Below are 15,082 nucleotides of genomic sequence, written 5' to 3' on the forward strand. Positions count from 1 at the left end.
AGTGGCGCCTGTTTTAAAAAAAATATACAGTATTCAGAATCGCCAAAAATGGCGATCTTAATACTGTGAAGTGCAAAGGAGGGATCGGGGGTCTTTTAGACCCCCGATCCCTCCATAAAGAGGACCTGTCACCACCTATTACTGTCACATTGGATGTTTACATTCATTATAGACCCCAGATCTCTCCATAAAGAGGACCTGTCACCTCCTATTACTGTCACATGGGATGTTTACATTCATTATAGACCCCAGATCTCTCCATAAAGAGGACCCGTCACCTCCTATTACTGTCACATGGGATGTTTACATTCATTATAGACCCCAGATCTCTCCATAAAGAGGACCTGTCACCTCCTATTACTGTCACATGGGATGTTTACATTCATTATAGACCCCAGATCTCTCCATAAAGAGGACCCGTCACCTCCTATTACTGTCACATGGGATGTTTACATTCATTATAGACCCCAGATCTCTCCATAAAGAGGACCTGTCACCTCCTATTACTGTCACATGGGATGTTTACATTCATTATAGACCCCAGATCTCTCCATAAAGAGGACCTGTCACCTCCTATTACTGTCACATGGGATGTTTACATTCATTATAGACCCCAGATCTCTCCATAAAGAGGACCTGTCACCACCTATTACTGTCACATGGGATGTTTACATTCATTATAGACCCCAGATCTCTCCATAAAGAGGACCTGTCACCTCCTATTACTGTCACATGGGATGTTTACATTCATTATAGACCCCAGATCTCTCCATAAAGAGGACCTGTCACCACCTATTACTGTCACATGGGATGTTTACATTCATTATAGACCCCAGATCTCTCCATAAAGAGGACCTGTCACCTCCTATTACTGTCACATGGGATGTTTACATTCATTATAGACCCCAGATCTCTCCATAAAGAGGACCTGTCACCGTCTATTACTGTCACATGGGATGTTTACATTCATTATAGACCCCAGATCTCTCCATAAAGAGGACCTGTCACCTCCTATTACTGTCACATGGGATGTTTACATTCATTATAGACCCCAGATCTCTCCATAAAGAGGACCCGTCACCCCCTATTACTGTCACGTGGGATGTTTACATTCATTATAGACCCCAGATCTCTCCATAAAGAGTACCCGTCACCCCCTATTACTGTCACGTGGGATGTTTACATTCATTATAGACCCCAGATCTCTCCATAAAGAGGACCTGTCACCTCCTATTACTGTCACATGGGATGTTTACATTCATTATAGACCCCAGATCTCTCCATAAAGAGGACCTGTCACCGTCTATTACTGTCACATGGGATGTTTACATTCATTATAGACCCCAGATCTCTCCATAAAGAGGACCTGTCACCTCCTATTACTGTCACATGGGATGTTTACATTCATTATAGACCCCAGATCTCTCCATAAAGAGGACCCGTCACCCCCTATTACTGTCACGTGGGATGTTTACATTCATTATAGACCCCAGATCTCTCCATAAAGAGTACCTGTCACCACCTATTACTGTCACAAGGGATGTTTACATTCATTATAGACCCCAGATCTCTCCATAAAGAGGACCTGTCACCGTCTATTACTGTCACAAGGGATGTTTACATTCATTATAGACCCCAGATCTCTCCATAAAGAGTACCTGTCACCACCTATTACTGTCACAAGGGATGTTTACATTCATTATAGACCCCAGATCTCTCCATAAAGAGGACCTGTCACCGTCTATTACTGTCACATGGGATGTTTACATTCATTATAGACCCCAGATCTCTCCATAAAGAGGACCTGTCACCTCCTATTACTGTCACATGGGATGTTTACATTCATTATAGACCCCAGATCTCTCCATAAAGAGGACCCGTCACCACCTATTACTGTCACAAGGGATGTTTACATTCCTTGTGACAGCATTAAAAGTCATCCAAATTTTTTTTAAAAAAACACAATTTCTAAATATAAAAATACATATTAAAAAAAAATTTTTAAGCGCCCCTGTCCCCGCGAGCTCGCGCACTAAAAAAACGCATACGGAAGTTGCGCCCGCACATGTAAATGGTGGTCAAATCGCACATGTGAGGTATCGCCGCGATCGTCAGAGCGAGATAAATAATTCTAGCACTAGGCCTCCTCTGTAACTGTAACCTGGTAACCGTAAAAAGAAATTAAAGCGTCGCCTATAGGGATTTTTAGGTACCGTAGTTTGTCACCATTCCACGAGTGCGTGCAATTATAAAGCGTGACATGTTTGGTATTTATTTACTCGGCGTAACATCTTCTTTCACATTATACAAAAAAATTGGGCTAACTTTACTGTTTTTTTATTTTTTGAATTCATGAAAGTGTCCCTTTTCCCAAAAATGTTGTGTTTAAAACACCGCTGCACAAATACCGTGTGATAAAAAATATTGCAACAATCACCATTTTATTCTCTAGATTCTCTGCTAAAAAAATATATATATATAATGTTTGGGTGCTCTAAGTAATTTTATAGCAAAAAAATACGGATTTTAACTTGTAAACACCAAATGTCAAAAATAGGCTTAGTCATGAAAGGGTTAACATATAAAAGATATTACCATCCATTTTCATACACACAACTCATACTTCAATCACTTCTCCATGAAATCATACAATGAAGTCTTGTGTTTTAAAGTAGTAAACAATGCAGTGGATTTACACAAAATTACAGTGCAAAATCTGGTGCAGCTCGGCAGAGAAACCAATCAGCTTCCAGATTTTTTTTGGGAAAGCTTCATTGAACAAGCTAAAGTTAGAAGCTGATTGGTTTCTGCATAGCTTCACCAGAGTTAGCACTGTGTCCAGTGTTAGTAAATCAACCCTAATGTTTGTATGTGTAACCAGGGGCGGACTGATAACTCATCGGGCCCCCGGGCTATAGGTGATTATGGGGCCCCCAGGCAATCAGAGATTATGGGGCCACACAGTATACACACACACAGTATACAATCACACAGTATACACATACATGTACACACAGTATACAAACAGATGTAAAAAAAAAAACCACAGATTTATACATACTGTCCCTGGTTTTACTGAGGCTGGCAACCCTGATGGGGCCCCCTAGTGGCCCAGGGCCCTCGGGCAGTGCCCGAGTGGCTCAATGGTCAGTCCGCCCCTGTGTGTAACCTAGAATTGTTTATGAATGCTATCCTCAACATTTGCTATCTCATCTATTTTAGATCAACAAGACCAGCCTGAGGGGAGAGCGCAGTGCAGCCCGCACTCGCCTGTCCTTATTTTGGAGGGTATAGAGCTGCAGAATGAGCCAGAATTGACACCTGAAATGTCACAGACTCCTGGCTTCTCCCCATGGCCAGAGGAGGAGGTCAGGGGCCCAGGTTCCGGCATGCTGCCACCATGTAATGCTGCCCCCCAGTGTGCATGTACTGCAGTCGCCACCTCCTGTCCGGGTGCCAACTGCTGTACCGCCTGGCTTAACTGCACAAATTGAGAGGCCCCTTAGAGAAGTGAGGAGTCAACTGAAAATAGAAGGCAGTCACGGGACATGAGAAGGCTTACCCGGACCATACATCTCATAGGCAGACAGCAAACGGACCATTTTGAATTGTTGTTGAGCCGGGTTAAACAACAGCACAACCAGGCAATGGAGCATTTCAGACTCTCATTGATGGAAGCAATTTCCAGGCACAATGCTCCATTGCCTGGGAGCTCATCTGTTAGTACAGAAAGCAGCAGAGAACCCTCTCCTTCTGAAAACTGAGGGTTAGTTCTTCCTCTGCCCCAGGACCCAAAGCAGCTCAATTCACCGTTTTGTTTAGAGTTGTATATATATATATATATATATATATATATATGTATACGTGTTAACATACATGTTATTTTTCTACGTTTGTTTGTGCAAATAAATGCAAATAATTTTCGCCAAATAAAAGCATACTTTAGTGCTTATATATTGATTATTATGTGATATTTTACACTTTCTTACATATCTGGTTGCTTATTGCTTGATAATAACACACATGCTATCACACATGGTAATCATCAACTTAAAAAGATCATCCTTGCCAGTTGTCACCAACAACTTCGTTTAGATTTAGCTCGGTATTATACTGGCTCGCTGACCTTACTATTCTCTTTTTATTTCCGCATCATTATATGTTCTAGTTCAAAGTTGCAGTAACAGAAATGGAAAAAGTATTAGTAATGAATACTAATACTATTTCCATTTCTGTTACTGAAACTTTGGACTACAACATATAATGATCTGGAAAAGTGTATAAGTGTTCAGTATACAGCTGTCTTGATTTTATGTTTGAAATGAACATGCATCACTTGAGATTCCCTCTATGTAGGGATGCACTGATACCGATATTGGATACGAGCAATTTTTGATCTGTATTCGTCAATACCAAATGACTGCCAATCAAGAATCTGGGAGGCCTGGCTTCCTGATAAGCTGTGAAGCTGGTGTCACGCTCTCTAAGAGCCCATTCACACAGGGACGACTTGTCAGGCGACCCAGTTGCCTGACAAGTCGCCTCCCGTTCTGTGCTATGGAACCGTTCTAAGGGGAGCGACGCAAGTCGCTCCGACTTAGAAAAAGGTTCCTGTACGACTTTGGGGGCGACTTGCATAGACTTCTATATAGAAGTTGTTTTGCAAGTCGCTCGGGCAGTCGTTTGCAGGTCGCCTCGCTGAGGCGACCTGCAAGTCGTGTTGCCCCTGTGTGAATGGGGTCTAACAGTACCTGGATGCACCAGAATGGTCTTTGGTATTGAAGACGAGTACAGAGAAATAATTACTAGTATCCAATACTGCTATCGTGCATTCCTACATACAAGTTTGCCGTTATTTATACATCCTAAAAGATGTGTATGGTTAATGCGTACCTGTGGAGTCTTCAACTTGTATGTGTCTGTCATGATGAAGCCTCATCCACTCATTCCAGTGGTACTTACACTACATTGGCAAATAAAACAAGAGTTACATAAATGAATGGAAATCAATGATGGATGGGGGAGTATGTGGGCAGTTGAGCAGGTACTCACCTATTTCTGACTCCCGGCAACGCGATAACAGTCTTTCCTTCCTTGTCGTGGATGATGACTTTCTAGAGTGCCAACAAGTGCCATGTTGCCAACAATGTGGCCTGGAAATTGCATGAATATCTTGGTGAACTGGATATATTAGCAGCAAAAAACTTTTTGCCACGATGTAGGTGCCATCAGAGGGTTGAACGAAAAAACATTTTGGTGGTGGGGGTATAGGAGACTCGTAGTACCATTGTGGGCCTTCATTTTCATATGTCTGTATGTATATTAGCAGCAGGCTCAGTATCACCACTATTTCCACCACTAGTACTACAAGTATAGGAGTAAGCAAGCAACAGCCAGGTTGGAAAGCTGCATAACACAACAACCAAAACTACAACATATTTAACTTAATAAATACAAATCCAGCAGCTTGAGCCAGTTTAGACACCTGTCCAGGTAGTGAAACCCCAACAGAAGACAATCCTCCAAGGTGCTGTTTGCACTCATGCGTGGTCTGTGCTTTCCTGATATATTGCATGACCGTGTGCGCAGTCGCACTGCCAAACGGTTTGCCTTTCCCCTTCATGGTGCTGCTTATACCAAACTTAAAGGGAATGCGTTTGTGTTCCAGTGTCCTAAGTATTGGAGATTTGAGAAGAAGGCAGGGGGAGTGGAAATAACAGGAGTTAGGAGGACTTTCAGCAGGTAAGTTTCACAAACTGAATGTTTTAAAGTTATAATTTATATGTACAAATGATACAGCTGTCCCATTTATTTTTTATGATACTAAATGACACAGTTGTCTCAAAAGGACAACTATTTAAGTTAGACTACCAGATCAGTAGCTAAAACCTTGGACAGGAAAATAGCAGGGCAGGAGGTATGAGGTAGGACTTAGTAGGGGATCATTCTTAAGGGATCTGTACTGGGGGGCAAAAGGGGTTCCGCTAGGTAAGCCCTAACTATGTCACCAGCACTTTTTTCTTTTCTAGGGGGCTGTTTAGTGGGTCCCACAAAACTGTCAAGTGCCTCAGCCCAAAAGGCTGATGCTCTGGAGGAGTGAGCACTGGCAGCAGTGCTGCTAGCATCAGCTAACAGAGTATCATCAGACATCTCCAGCTCATCTTCTTCTCCCTCCTCTAACTGTATTCACATTTGCCTTTCCCTCTCACGTACCTTCTCTATCAATATATCTCGCCAGGTGGTGAGAGTATTTTTCCTGAGTGCTATCTTGCCTTTTATTCTGGGGTCACAAATTGTGGCTAACATGAACTCGGGGCGAGGGTTGATGAGCTCTTTTATGCGCCAACTGAGTTGCTCCTTCAGTCTCCTCAGAAGGGCATCAACTTCTGCAAGTATTTTGCCACCAGGCCATCTTTCCCTATTGGAAAGGAAGGAATCAATTTTATTTGAAAGGTGTGCAAAGAGGGGAACCACTTCTGCCAGGCTAGCACTCTCTTTGCTTAAATTGTCAGTAACATCCTCAAAAGGCCTGAGCACTGTGACAACTTGGTCAATCATGACCCAGTCCTCCCTGCCTAGTGGTCTGGTAATACCAATAAAATGTTCACATGACATTGCATGAATTGCCCTCTGTTGCTCGAGTATACGCTCTAGCATATGTAAGGTGGAGTTCCACCTCGTTCCAACATCCTGTTTGAGGCAGTGCAGGATGTGTGCACAGCAGCGCACACCAACAAACCTTCCATCACGGATAGCCTTTGTCATGTTAGCTCCACCGTCACTGACAACAAATCCCATTTTGACATTCGTGCCTGCCTGTTCCCCTAGCCACTTCCCTATCATTTTCTGAAGTGCATTTAGAATATTCTGTGATGTGTGCTGCTGATCCATCACCTCAGCATGGAGGAGGAAGGAGTGCAATCCTGACTTGTGCACTGTGGCAGTGGCCACAGCGCTTGAGGTTTTTCTTGACCTTGGAGTTTTTTTTGGTGTTAGTTGAACATCTTGCGACACATTGGGCTGCCACCAATGGGCAGTCAAGGACAGGAAGGCATGCTGACCACTTGTAGCACGCCATAAATCAGTTGTAAAGTGAACTGATTGGCCAGCAGCCTTCCCCAGCAAATCCTTCAAAACCCCAACACATGACCGGTACAGTGAGGGCACTACCATTCTACTGAATGTGGTGCGTGAAGGGACCTGATATTGTGGTGCCACAGCCTGCATCAGCTGCTTGAAGGGCTCCCCTTCCACAAAATTGAAAGAAGCCCCCCCAACAGCTATAAGTTGTCCGCTGAGGCGCGTAATTTTACGGGATTGCTGTTTTGACATACCCCGGTAATGTACCCCTCCAAAATGTTCTATAGTGGGCTGTATGGATGTCTTTACCATTTTAGTATGATGACCTGCAGCTGCAGAAGTAGCTGTAACTTTGACACAGCTGCTGGTAATGGTGGTGGTAGATGGAGGAGCCACACCCATTTCTTCCCTCAGCACCACTGGCCTGTGGTGGGTAAGCATGTGTTGCTTCATCCCAGCGTTCGTGAGATGACCCAACAGTCTCCCACGGCTGACTTCTCTGCCGCATAGTTTACATGCAGCTGTGCGGCCATCACCAACTGTCACGAAATGCTCCCAAATTTTTGAACGACGGGTGCTGCCATTGTGTGGTGAAGATTTTTTTGAGAGCGTTTCCTCTTCAGCTGCAGATGCTGGAGCAAGTTGCTTAATTTGGGTTGTAGCCTGGCCTGTGCACTCTGCTATGCTGCTGTGTTTTTGAGTTAAAATGGGAGGTGGCCTCATGTCAGGGATAATGTGGGAGGTTACTTGACCAACAGTTTTGCTGGCAATTCTAATGTTAATGGGAGACTCAACTGGAACAGGAGAGGCAGGTGCCACCGGTGCTGTTCTTTCAGGGGAATACAACAGTGGGGAATCTCATTTAATATGGGAAGAATATTCTATCTCATCAATATTTGGTTCCTGATCGATATTAAAAGGTAGGGTATAATCTGAATCTTCCATGTTTATGAAGGAGGATTTATCACCATCAGATGTTGGGGGGTCCTGCTGAATTCCCGTTTGTCTCGGATAGCTAATGGGAAATGTGCCTAAAAAATCTCCCTCATTACTTGTATGACCTGCAGATGTCATTTTTTCAGTGGTGATGGTGGTGCCAATGTGAGTGATGGAACTATGAGCACGCAAAATGTCTTGCTCATATTCTATCATTTCATGTTTAGGCTGCTTAAATGGATCAGAATCAAAAGCCTGTGTTGGTGGTACTGTCAGGCCTTTCCTGTAAAAAATACTTGGTGTCACCACATTTCCCAAAGTGCCCATAGCTGAGGTGGTGGTGACACAACTGGCACTAGTAATTGTGCAGGTTGTTTTTTGGGGAAGATCCTGAAAAAGGCGACGACATGCAATAGATGATGACTGCTTCCTGGTCTCAGAGCAGGACCTCTTAGCCCTGCTAGTAGGGGATTTTGAACCAACAGTTTCCCTCTCTGACCTTTTCTGTTTGGAGGGTGGCCTTAGCACAGCACTACTGCTAGTCATAGTATGAGAGTTTGGCCTTTTGCAGCTGCTAGCTCTGCCTGAAAGCTGTGGATGAGGCACTGAAGCAGGACAGGCAAGCTGCTCCTGCTGCTTCATTTGCCTGCCCTTTGAAAAGTCACTCCTGTGAGACCTAACAACACGACTACTGGAACGTTGTGTAGTACTGGTGGTGGAAGTACGACTGTCTGGGCCTGGCAATACAGATGCTGACATACATGACACAGACAATGGTGGTACAAAATACTCACAGGTGCTGGTAGTGGTTGTTGTTGCTGTGTCTCTGCTGCGGCTGGTAACAGGAGGTGGAACCTCATGTTGAGAGCTTGAATCCATCTTGACAAAAGACTGGACTCACTTCTGCTGCTTCTCAAATGTCTCCCCTCCTCTGCTCAAACTCCCTTTCTCACTCAGTTACCACCAGGCAGGCATGTGCAGTAAAGTTTTTTTTTTTTTCACTTCAGAAACCAATAAGCAGAGGGCAAAATCAGCTCGATGTTCATTGACTAGTCGCCTTCTCTGGTTTTCATCATAGTGGATCATGCCTTACCTCTAATTCCTTTTGTATCATCTCTCTGGAAATATTAATGTCCCGCTTTACCAGCAAGCCCTCCCTTGTTCCCAACACTTAGGCCCAGTCTGCGGTGGCTCTAGAGCCCTGTGGCGGGTGGATCTTTATCATTTTCTGGGTCAAGTTAGAGGGGGGAGGGTCTAGTATAAGGGAGTAAAAAGCGTATAAAAGATAAAAGAGAAACCGGAGAGAGATATATAATAGAAGACGTGTGGGCTTCCCCTGCCCGTTGTTTGCTGAACTGCCCAAAATTATACAAAACTTTTACCTATTCCCAGATCAACCAAACCCCCCCGATCCCTTATCAACATTTAGCCTACAACCATCTAAATTATTTATCTAATCAAAATAGGAAAAGAAAAAGAAAAAAGGAAAAAGAAAAAAGAAAGAAAGGTAGGACACACAGAAAGAAAGAAAAGAAGGAAAGAAACTATGCGCGTCAAAAATCACTTCGCTGTAGCGCTTCTTAACCTCGAGGATTTACTTTCTCTAACCATGGCTTCCACATGCTTTCAAATTCCTGAAGGTTACCTCTCTTTATGTGCAGTAAAGTTTTACCCTTAATCCAACCTCCAGCACAAAAGAAAGCAGCTGATTGGACTGTAAATTACTCCATGCCAGTAATCCAGCCCCCAAGGAATCAAGTGATTGGCTTAAAGAACTGTATGTTTTTAATATCCGGAATAACTAATGAATTCGCACTGAAATTGAAATTCGTATGAATTGTGCAACTCTCGGACATTCGGATGCATTCGTAAGTATTCGAATTCGTCTGTATTTTGCAACTTTCGGATGCATTCGTAAGCATTCGACTTTGTCTGTATTTTGCAACTTTCGGACATTCGAATTTTCGTTCAAAGCGATTATGAATGCATTAGGCCGCGTTAAAGCATTAACGAATTATGCCGAAAACAACGACTATTTATGGTAGAATTTAGTTTGGATTCGGTTTTATTCGTAATTGCTTTGTTCGGATATTCGAATGCTTCCAAATGTCCGAAAGTTGTTGTATTCGGACGAATTTTGATTCGTTACGAAACTAATTGCACAAGCCTAGTTTTTATTTCTTTCTTAATTTTGGATGAACCTGATAAAGTCACAGAAGGAATTTCCCTGTGCCCCCCAAAAATAAAATGCAGTAAAATGAGAATGCTTCATTAGTACAATATTCTACTTCACTGGAAGTGTAAAATCTCATGCTGAAATTCAAATAATTGATCACATTTCCTAATGAAGAATATTTATTCATTTTCATTCTTGTTTTAATCTCTGACTCTCCAGATTATTTTCCTGCAGACGGTGTGTTTGTGGATGTTGTCCGGTTGCCTGGTTTGTGAAATTGTATCTATACAAATCCTCGGACATGAAGTGAAGATATGGAAATGTCCGGGTGTTACATTGTGTGACAGCAGAACCTCAGCTGATTTTACAAACAAATTATTTTCCAGGGTACAGAAAAAAAAGTAGATAAATAGAACCAGGAATTTTAACACTCTAACTGGCAAAAATTCAATATAAAAATTAAATATAATTTAGAAAATAAAATGTATATTATGTAGATAAAGTAAGTAAAAGAATAATACATTGTACATTATATCCAACAGCTTTATTATTTAGTAAATGTGTAATTTTTTATCATTATGTTATTTGAAATAAAAGTTGATTTCCAAGATGTTGTTGACTTAACTTTTTCTGTGACTCTCCGGGATTCTAAAATAAAATATCAGAGGTTACAGAATTAAGTTCATGTTGATTTTAATTCTTTCTTATTAGTGGAAGTTACAGCATTATATTCATGTTTATTATATTTCTTTCTTATTATTGGAAGTTGCATAATGTAATTCATGTTTATTTTATTTCTTTCGTAATATTGAAAGCTACAGAATTAAATTTATGTTGACTTTATTTCTTTCTTACTATTTGAAGTTAAAGAATTATATTCTTGTAGCTTTTAGCTTTTTTTTTTTAATATTTCAAGTTACAGAATTAAATTCATGTTTATTTTATTTCTTGTTTACTATAGTAAGTTACAGAATTTTATCCACGTTGATGCGTTGATGTTAGTCTTTTCTTAACCACTTGCCGACCGCCTCACGACGATATAGATCGGCAGAATGGCATGGGCAGGCAGAGTAAAGTATGGGTACGTTACCCCCCTCCCGCGGGTTACTCCCCCCCAGTGCCCGAGGCGGTCGGCATCGTTCCAGGAGCGATCCGTCCTGAGGTGGAGGCCACTGATTCATGGCCTCTCCCTCACGATCGCTCCTGGCGAATGAGAAGCTTCCTCTGCTTCTGAAATGTAAACAGAAGCAAAGGAAGTGATGTCATCTCTCCTCATGGAGCCTTTTCGTTCCGGCTTCCGAGGAGAGAAGACATCTACAGTGAGTCTGCACCAACACTACACTAACACTAGCACACATAGGCACATAAAACCCCCCTGATCACCCCCAATTACCCCCCCTGCACCCCAATCACCCCCTGTCCCAGTGACACCAATAGCAGTTTTTTTTACTGATTACTGCATTGGTGTCATTTGTGACTGTTATAAGTGTTAGAGCAGTTAGTGGTAGGCCGCTTTAGGTCTAGGGTACCCCCCTAACCCCTCCTAATAAAGGTTTAACCCCTTAATCACCCCCCCCAGTTAAACCTTTCATCCCCTGTCACCAGTGTCACTAAGAGATATTTTTTCTGATCGCCATATTACTGTCACAAGTGACTATAGTTAGCCAGGTAAGTATTTAGGTTCACCGTCAGCTTTTTATAGCATTAGGTACCCCCATATACTACCTAATAAAGGTTTTAACCCCCTGATTGCCCCCTAGTTAACCCTTTCACCAGTGATCACTGTATAAGTGTTACAGGTGATGCTGGTTAGTTAGTTTGTTTTTCATACCAGCTGTTTATTACCCAATTAAGGTTTAACCCCCTGATCGCCCAGTGGGTGAAATCAGTTAGGTTTTACGGTCAGATAGGGTCTGCGTCACCCCAGGCAGCGCCAGATTCGTTCCAGTACCGCTAACACCCACGCACGCAGCATACACCTCCCTTAGTGGTATAGTGTCTTAACGGATCAATATCTGATCTGATCAGATCTATATTAGCGTCCCCAGCAGTTTAGGGTTCCCAAAAACTCAGTGTTAGCGGGACCAGCCCAGATAACTGCTAGCACCTGCGTTTTACCCCTCTGCCCAGCCCAGCCCAGCCCACCCAAGTGCAGTATTGATCGATCACTGTCACTTACAAAACACTAAACACATAACTGCAGCATTTACAGAGTCAGGCCTGATCCCTGCGATTGCTAACAGTTTATTTGGTAGCGTTTGTTACAGTTGCTGACAGCCTAGGAGCTTTTTTACCTGTGAGTCTCACTACTGTACCAGTAAATTTAGAGCCCAAAATGGCAAATCGAAGGCACACTAGTGAAGAGGCCTACACGTTTCTGAGCATGACAGATAATGAAGATGAAGTCACTCATCTGTCAGATTTAGGCTCAGAATACAATCCTGTAGATGACAGCGGCTCCATGACAGATAGCTCTGACGACAGAGTTGTGGTCCCTGCCAAGGTCAGGCATACCAGACCCCGATCTTCTTCTGCTGTTGAGGTGCAAGAACCGCAGGTCTCTCGTATGGAGCAGAGAAGTACTAATGCTGCTCATCCTTCTGGTGAACTGACAAGCACCAGCGGCCTAGTACACCCTGGTCCTACATCCAGCACTGCAGTAACAATTGGTGACGTGGCAAATACCATAAGTGCAGTTCAATCTGGCAAGGTGGCAAGCTCAAATAGTGTCCTGCTGCCACCAAGAAGACAAAAACAGGTCCATCAAGCCCATAGTGCCCTTCCTGCTGCATTCGCCAATCCTAATTGGGAACCCACCACTTCTGCAGTACCCGTACTTCTCCTATTCACTGGCCAACCCGGCATTCAGGTGGAAACAGTTGATTTTACGTCGCTTTATTTTTATTCGCTGTTTTTCACTGAAGATCTCTATAGATCTATTGTGGACCAAAGTAATTTGTATGCTGGTCAATTCATCACTGCTAATCCCCAGTCCTCCCTTGCTACAGATTGGAAACCAATTACGGTTTCCAAATTTAAGGCCTTTCTGGGCCTATCCCTCCTCATGGGCATAGTTAAAATGAGTACGTTGTGGTCATATTGGTCCACTGACCCAATTCACCATATGCCCTTGTTCTCTGCCTCCATGGCCAGGGCATGATACGAGCAGATCTTGCGGTTCATGCATTTCAACAACAATGAACTCTGTCGTCCTCGTGGAGACCCTGGATACGATCGGCTCTACAAAATTCGGCCCCTTGTAAACCACTTCAACCAATGTTTTGCAGACTTGTTTACTCGCCATCAAGTTGTCTGCGTTGATGAGTCCCTGATCAAGTTTTCTGGCCGCTTGTCTTTCAAACAGTACCTTCCCAGCAAGCGTGCCAAATATGGGGTCAAGATGTACAAGCTCTGTGACAGGGCCACAGGCTATACATGTAATTTTATGGTTTACGAGGGCAAAGATAGTCACGTAGAGCCACCAAACTGCCCAGATTACATAGGAAGCGCTAGCAAGATTGTGTGGGACTTGGTGTCACCCTTATTTGGAAAGGGGTATGACTTCTACGTGGACAATTATTACATGAGCGTGCCACTTTTTAGTCACTTGTTTGATTATCAGATTGGTGCATGTGGCACCCCCAGCGGCTTGTAGATTCCCGTCTTAGGCTGGGGGAGAGAGCCTGCTTGAAGTGTAATAATTTGCTTGCTGTGAAGTGGACGGATAATAAGAATGTTTTCGTTCTGTCCTCCCTTCATGCAGACACAACGGTCCAAATTCCTACGGCGACTGGTGTTATGGAGAAACCCCTCTGTGTCCACGAATATAACCAAAATATGGGAGGGGTGGACCTCAATGACCAGTTGTTGGTGCCGTACCTAGTTGCTTGTAAGGCCAGACGCTGGTACAAGAAGGTGTCTGTTTATGTATTTCAATTGGCTTTGCTGAATGTTCATGTGCTCTACAGAGCTTCAGGACGGACTGGATCCTTCCTTAAATCCCAGGAAGAGATCGTCAGAGCCCTTCTGTATCCAGACGGTGCTCCACCTCACCTTCCCCAACCAAATGCAGTAAGCCGGCTGCATGAGAGGCATTTTCCTTATGTCCTCTCGAGTACCCCTACCCAACGAGCCCCCCCAAAGAAGATGTCGTGTCTGCAGCAAGCGCGGATATAGGCGTGACACCTGGTATTATTGTCCCTCCTGTCCTGACAATCCTGGTCTTTGCATTGGTGAATGTTTTGAACGCTACCATACATTAGTTGAGTATTAGCGTAGGGTACAGCACTGCACAGACTAGGCACACTTTCACAGGGTCTCCCAAGATGCCATCGCATTTTGAGAGATCCAAACCTGGAACTGTTACAGTTACAACCATCACAGTTACAAAAAAAAGTGTAAAAAAAAACAAAGTAAAAAAAACCACAAAAAAATATATAATATAAAAAAACTAAAATAGTTGTCATTTTATTGTTCTCTCTCTCTATTCTCTCTCAATTGTTCTGCTCTTTTTTACTGTATTCTATTCTGCAATTTTTTATTGTTATTATGTTTTATCATGTTTGCTTTTCAGGTATGTAATTTTTTTATACTTTACTGTTTACTGTGTTTTTTTTGTTAACCATTTGTTTGTTTTCAGGTATGCCATTCAGCTGCAGCGTGGATTTATTTATCTTGACAGCAACAGCGTTTGCTCCCATGTACATAAAACCGTGACTCCAGTGCTGTAGGAGGTGATTTCACCACCACAGTTAAAAACAAAATGGTGCATGTATGTCCATCATTAGAAGTGGGTGGATGAAGGGAGGTATTCTAATGGTGGGCATACCCACCGATCAATCTCTTTTTTTCATGCAGCCCACAGGCTGCATGAAAAAAAAAAGATTACAA

The sequence above is a fragment of the Aquarana catesbeiana genome, linkage group LG06 (assembly GCF_042186555.1).
Source record: "Aquarana catesbeiana isolate 2022-GZ linkage group LG06, ASM4218655v1, whole genome shotgun sequence".
In the NCBI taxonomy this organism is placed as follows: domain Eukaryota; kingdom Metazoa; phylum Chordata; class Amphibia; order Anura; family Ranidae; genus Aquarana; species Aquarana catesbeiana.